Raw genomic sequence first — 7,478 nt, 5'->3', positions numbered from 1 at the left:
TTTTTTTTTTACTCTTTTTCTTCTTGTGTTCATGCAAGAAAATACAATAAACATGAAAGGTTTAGAGTTGGAAGAGAACTATTTTTCAAATTGATAATGAATAATCACATCTTTATCACATATTTGTTTTCAGAACTGCTTTTTTGGTAATCCTCCAATCAGATGGTGAAGAGTTGGGTGCTTCTAGATGAGTTTTTCAAAAAGGGTTTGAATTGAATTGAATTGAATTGAATTGAAATGTTCAAATGGTTCTTCCCCTTTTTAATTATTTGATTAATAAAAAAAAATAATTAATTAAATGTAATTTTCAGGTTGAAAGATAGAACTATATGAGATATTTGTGTGTGGGGGGAGTAGTCATTTTCTTTCACGGGGAGTGAAAGGACCTGACACAGTAGATTCCATGACCTGGGTCACACAAGTTGACAACCAGGGCTACCTCACAATTGGTGTCCCTTGTTGACTATGGGAACATCTCACCATCAAAAGGAATCATATCTTAACCCATACAATATAAAACCTCTAATCAATTTCCTTTCCTAGGAAACAGAACAAAAAGTCTTTATAAGATTTCATATTATTTGGGCTTAAATTTGGAATACATATCAAAACAATGAAAGCCACTGCTATCCTCACCACGCGTGGAGGATGCTTTCACTCCAGCTACAACCACCTTTCTAATATAACACATATCCATATACGTGATATAAACATAAACATGTACATGCATGCATGCACACATATATACATACATTTACATTCAAGGTGTTTGGGAATAATATGAATCCACTTATTCAATAATATGCACACATATTTAATAATTTGGTTGAGAGCACACGGATTTATCATCTTCGTGTAGGGGAGAAAAAGAAAAAGAGAATTATATTAATGAGAAAGTCTCGTTGAGCAAACATCGTAACTTATACAATTTTTACATAGTTTTTTTTTTTCTAAATGATTCTTTTGAGGAGAAAAATAATTACAAAAAAATCCATATGTAGGTGTGTGGGTTACTCCACTTGCTCAAAAAACCCTTTCTTATCTTAATTCAAAAAAAAGTATCTCTGAGCTACGGGTTGAGGGTAAACTTTCTCTCTCTTGAAATGACCTCTATGCCCAATTTACGAAACTGTTCCCCACCCGCGCGCATCCTTCACGGGCTACGCAGGGACCCCTTGCCATTAATTTATTAGTCTTATTTGATCTAATACTGAAAAATTCGGGTTCTGGAATAGATACTGGTATGATATCCATTTAAAAAAAGATATTGTAGGTATGATAAGATGGACTGATGATGTGAGCCGTGTCTGCATCAAAAGCAATTATGTATTTATCTTCTCATCTATCACCACCAAACAATCTATTGGGGTCCATGATGGGCCAATTTTAAGTGTTCGATCTCATCAACCACATATTTATTTATTTTAATAAATACCTCAATCATCACCTTGGCCTACCCAATGGGTTTACGTAGGATGGCTTTGTGAGGTAGTTGGTATTTTCTGAAAAAAATTAACTGCTGACGGGTTGTAGTTATTTAGTTGTAATCTATATGACATCCAAAGAAATGACATAATTCATTTTCTCTTAGGGTTCTCAAGTATTCAATTAGGTTTCAATATTTTCAAAATGCCCTTTAAGATTCTATTTCTTTGTTTGTCACAGGGATCGCAATTACTTGACTGCAACAAGGGTAATAGCTAAATTTCATTTGATATTTTCAGTCCTCGGGTTCAGCTTACTTGGGTGGGAATATCTTCAAGGTGCCTGATGTCGTTCCTTTATCTTCGCCTCAATCTCCTTAGTTGCTTTCCACATAAAGGTCTGTTACAAAGTTTCTAGTTCTCTCAAAGAAGAACGGAAAAGAATTTTGAGGATGTTACAGATTGACCTTCTATCCTAGTCTCCCAACTATGCCTCCCTCTCCCCCTCTCTCTTACGAAAGTTCTCCTAGGGAATGGAAAAGAATTTTAAGGATGTTACAGATTGACCTTCTATCTCATCTCCAAACTATTCATCTCTCTCTCTCACACATACAACTCTAGTTCCGTGGTCAATTCTTCTCTAGTGGTGTCGATTTAGTCGGTTCAGTTACCATCTGTCAAGTCTTAACTCAGATCAGAACTGACCAATTATGTCCATGGTTCGAGGAATGGTTTGGATCGGCCTGAATCGGTCATAGCATTAGGATGATATCACCCCGATCCGATCTAACCGACTCAGGATTAAAATAATTTTATTTTTGGGATAAATATACTACTAAAATAGTTGATTAATTAAAAATAGAAAATGGGATGTTTAATAAAATATATATATAGATAAAGTGAGGTGGATTAATGGATTTTTTTTTTTTAATGATTGGCCAAGTGGGTTTTTCTTTTTTGACTGGGTTTTAAAATCTTACCAAAAATAATAAAATGGGTTTAAAATAAAAATGGTAATGAAGAGAGAGAGAGAGGGGGGGGGAGGTTATCCGGTTAATGTTGTTAGTGTAATATACAGTAGTCCCATGGGTGGATTGTTGAATCCAAATCAGGTTTATGTACGAGAATAATCTCCTATGTCCTTAGTATATAAATTTAAAATCTATTAAATGAAGAAAGAGCAATTGAATTCTAAATTCACGAATCGGGGATGCACGAGATTGTTCCGTATGCAAACCTGATCCACTCATTGGATTGTTTGGGTCCAACTCCATCAAGAAGGTGGTCACTTCTTTGCATCATCACCTCTTTCTTCATGGTCTGCGGTTTCACCTTCATAAGCTACTCCAAGCAAAACAAGGGCTTCTTCCCACATTATGAGCACAGTCTATGGTTGCATCGTCCCCATGGCAATCGTGATCAGCGAGTGATGGAATTTAAAACATAATAATTCCTAAATCATAATAAAGGATCTTACCAATACACTATGAACTATTTCAATACAAGAAGGAAAATGACATACCGTTCATCGTCGATAGTGTGTTGTTTCCAGCGAAGCTTGATGCAGTCATTGATGCCATCCTTGCACAAATAAGCAACATTCTTCTTCTTCTTGGAGGTAGGTTTCTCCCCTTAATATTATCTCAATGCACTTCTCTAATGGATGAGATTAGTACGTTACTATACAAGAGGGGACCTAATTTCTTATAATAATACAATGCCTGCCTCCTATTAAGGTAGGGCAATCAATTAGAGAGCAAGTCTTTCCTATTTGCAACCAAACTAATATGGTGGGTATCCTTAATAAAATCCAAGATAATTTACAATCAAATCAAATATTAGGTTTCCATAATAGAACCCAATCAATGGTCAATTAGGACAAATAAGGAAATAAATCCTACAGCGAGTCCAAAGGTGGTTTGACGTCCATCTTGAAATGCACATTATGTATATCACGAGCATAAAAATCAACCCCAGAATCCGTACCTACGGTATCAAAAAAACCTTGGTAGGTTAGAAAACACCACCTGCAGTCTAAGACTAATTTTTCAAAATATGGTCCCAACTATAGAAACACAAACCTAAAAGCAATGTAGAAGGGAATGGAAAAATAAGAACAAACAATGCATATAGGTTTATAAAGAAAGTAAATCTCGTCCTTGGTGAGATGAGATTCGACTTCACTATCAATGGAGAATAAGGTTATCACGCTCGTCCTCACACCTCTCAGAATTACTTATAAAAAATGTAAATCTCCTTACAAATATATAGCAGGACTGCCGTTTTGTCGGGGGACCCTACATCAGTACTCCCTAAATTAAACTACAACGGAATAGAATACATTTTATACCAACACCAACTCCTCTTCATCTTTCTTTAATTTGGGACTTACATCATTATACCCCTCTCCAATTTCTCCAAATTTCCACTTTGTATTTCAAATCCAAACCTCTCTTCCATGGTTTCAAGTATTGATATCATATCGTATCGATATCGGCTGAGATCAATCCCCAATCCTTGACTGATCCTAATCGGTCACCCGTATCATTTTAGGGATAAAAAGTAAAAAAATCATATTTTTTCTGAAAAACAAAAGGCAAAAGTGATCGATACCAACCGATCCTCTCTGATATTGATCCAGGTATCGACAACGCTGGCGCTCCCATCTATTCCAAGGTTTTTGATATTGAGATCAGGAATGGGATTGGTCCTACCCTATTCCAATCTGATTTGGATCAGATCTAGGCGTATCGGGTCTAGATCGTACAAATTTACCTTTGATTTTCATTTTAAAAGGGAAAAATTACATCTCTCTCCCTTGTAGTTTGCTGAAATTACACTTGGATCCAAGGGTTTAAACAAATTACGTCTCTCTTCCCTGCGCTTTTTAAGATTCTTACAATTGGGTCCAATATATTAGTTTCCATCAAATTGGGACTGTTAATTGATGATGTCACCTAATGTGATGATAATGTAATACCCAAAATATATTTTTTAACACATGAACTTACTTAGATGCCCTTCTATTAAAACAAAACAAAAGCGGGCTCCGTTTTCTTCAAGCTTGGAATATTACATCCACCTCTTTCTTCTCCGAGGAACTACGAGTAGAATATCTCCAATCAGTGATCTTCTGGTGGCAACTCCTCTCTCTCTCTCCCTCTCGTCAATTTCTCAATCCCCTGTCTCCAGTTCAAATGATGTTAGGGTTTAACTCAATTTATTGTATGAAAGATTGAGTTTTTCCACAGCAACCACAGCAATACCAAACCCAGATGGCAAAGAACCAGTGAAATTGTTCTGGCATTCAAATCGGTTTTCTTGTTGGGTTCCGGCTGAATTTATGCTTCTTGTTGTCCTTTCAAGGTTTCAGAAATGTAATCATCAAACCCCAAATAAATTAACCATGTCCAGTATGCTTACCTGGCCATGGATTCAATTGTGAGAATAGCTCTTAATTCCCAGCAAGGTGTGAAGCAAGTAGTACATGGATCCCCTAATCCTTTAACCGCTCAAATTTGTCTCATTATCTTGAAATCGATTCTCCTCTAGAAATCACTCGTTTCTTAGCCTTTGTTCACATTCATTGATTTCCTCTTACAAAAATCTAAATCTTCATTATGATTTGATCTGCTTTTTGACTGGAACTCATTGACGAGGATTCATATTTTGCTTACAATCCGCACTTCCTATATAAATAGAGAACCAAACGTCTCATTACCAATCAAATATAAATCAATAACCCAGTATCTATATTTCTCTTGTCAACTGGTCAAACCCATCTCTCTCTCTCTCTCTCTCTCTCTCTCTCTCTCTCTCTCTCTCTCTCATCTTATTGTATGGCGTCGACAGTAACATGGATGAATGAGAGGAGAGAATGCGGAGTAGTGGGGATGGGGAACATATATCCGATGGAGATGGTTCTCTCTCTTGTCTCGCCATAGTTGGCGTTGGAGGTGATCTCCTCAAGTACCGATGGAACAGAGTCGTTTGTCTTTGGCATCCAATATGCCCACCGTAGTCGTTGTCTTCGCTTCAACAGATAATGTTTGTCCTGTTTCCATTGAAGAATTAATCCACCACCACCACCCCCAACTACCACCATTAGCCACAACAGAAGGCGCACAAGAAGAAGAAGAAGACGACGGAGAAGGTAGAGGAGCAGCCAAACAGGGGTTGAAATCGTCTGCAATTCTGATCTCGTACAATTCCGTGCAATACCACCGTTAGGCGGTGGCACGTGTATTGATATCAATACAATGGCCCAGATCTGGTACAACTAATAAAACATTAAATCAGTGAAAATGCATTTAAATCAGATCTGAGCCATTGTATTGGTATCAATACATGTGTCACCGCCTGAAGGTGGTATTGCACGGAATTGTACGAGATCGGAATTGTAGACGATTTTTTTCCGCCAAACAGATGCCTATCTTATTTAGTTGGGTTTTTCACTAAAGGGTAATACGGTCTTTTGGTATTTAAAACTTATAGAATACCAACACCGTTAATGCTAGGGGAGGGAGACGTAATTCGATTAAATCCTTGGATCCACATGTAATTTTGACAAATTACAAGGGAGGTGGATGTAATTTTCCCTTTTAAAAGTGATTTTTTAAACTTTTTTCTTTGGTCCATATCCATCCATCCATCCATACATTCGAGAATCGAGATTGCCTCAAAATCGTTTATTAGATTTTGAATTAATAAAATTCTTCGATTTTGAACCCATTAAAACCGATTATAACAAATACAATATATTGTATCGATCATGCATATGACATTATAGCATATTAAACCAATTAAAGGTTGTCTTCACATTATATATATGCTCTCCAATGATTTAGGTTGTGTTTGGTACGTATTCTCAAAAATATATTTTGGAGTATTAAAAATGCTATTTGGTATGCATTTTCATTCTGAATTCCTAGAATGGGATCAAAAATGCCCTTCGTATAATGTAGTGAAAGCCCCAATACACGTTCTTGTTCACATGCCTCTTGAGCCTCCTATAGTCCATCTTCACTGCTTGCTTTGCCACCACCTACAAAAGCATCTTCCCAAGGCCTTTACTCGGAAAGATGTTCTCTATGCAAAGCCAGGCTTGGCCAAGAAAGTGAAGCAGTTTGGGAAGGGGGCCCATTGCTTTGTTTATCTATGAGTTATGGGTTCCGCTGCCCTGTGGGGACCTTCATGACTTTGATCAAATTGATCTTTTGAGAGAAAGCGTTTTCACCTTTCGCTTCTATATGGACTTAGAAGAACTTTATCCTATAAATTAGCTCACAAGGTGAAGGAACCCAAAATCATATCAACCCACATCAATTTTCTTGTGAAACTAATGTGAGATCAGTTCTCCATATGATTGATATGAGACCATAACAATTGATTACTTGGGAATCTGAATATTTTTTAGCTGAAGGTTAATTTTATTTTTTAATAAAAAAGGTAGATAGACATGAGGTGTTGGTTGATGAAATGCCTGAGCATCCTAAAATCAATAAAGTATTTTTGCCAAACATGCATCCAAAAAATAGTCTCTTTCTTAGTCAATAATGCATTCTACAATCCTAGAATGGGAATGAATGTATACCAAACACCACCTTAACATGTATCCATAAAATGTAAATTGATTTTTTTTTCTTTTTTGGTAAGAACAATGTAAATTAATTTATAGCATAATAAATCAGTTTATCTTGGCATTATATATTCTCTTCCTCTGGTGTTTTATTGTGTATTTACACCATGAAAATTAATTTAAACTTTTTTTCATTATTTCCAAAGTCACAATTTTTTGGGTTAAATGCCATCGTGGTTCAAGCCCAACAACATCAGATTTCTATATTGGGCTTCCAAAAATTGGGTTTTTAAACTGTCAATAAACCTAGGCCCAACAAGTCCAGCAAAATTGTAGCTCATAGAAGAAACCTGGTCCAAGTCCAGCCTGTGATTTTGGGTTGAATCCATACTTCTGGGCCACGTTAGGGTTGAAACGGAAAACTCAACTTGTGGGCAGGGCTGATTGCCTTTCCTAGCTTCATATGCAACCTTCTA

Source organism: Macadamia integrifolia, chromosome 6 (assembly GCF_013358625.1).
Source record: "Macadamia integrifolia cultivar HAES 741 chromosome 6, SCU_Mint_v3, whole genome shotgun sequence".
NCBI classification, from domain to species: Eukaryota; Viridiplantae; Streptophyta; class Magnoliopsida; order Proteales; family Proteaceae; genus Macadamia; species Macadamia integrifolia.
Note: the sequence above shows the minus strand (reverse complement) of the source record.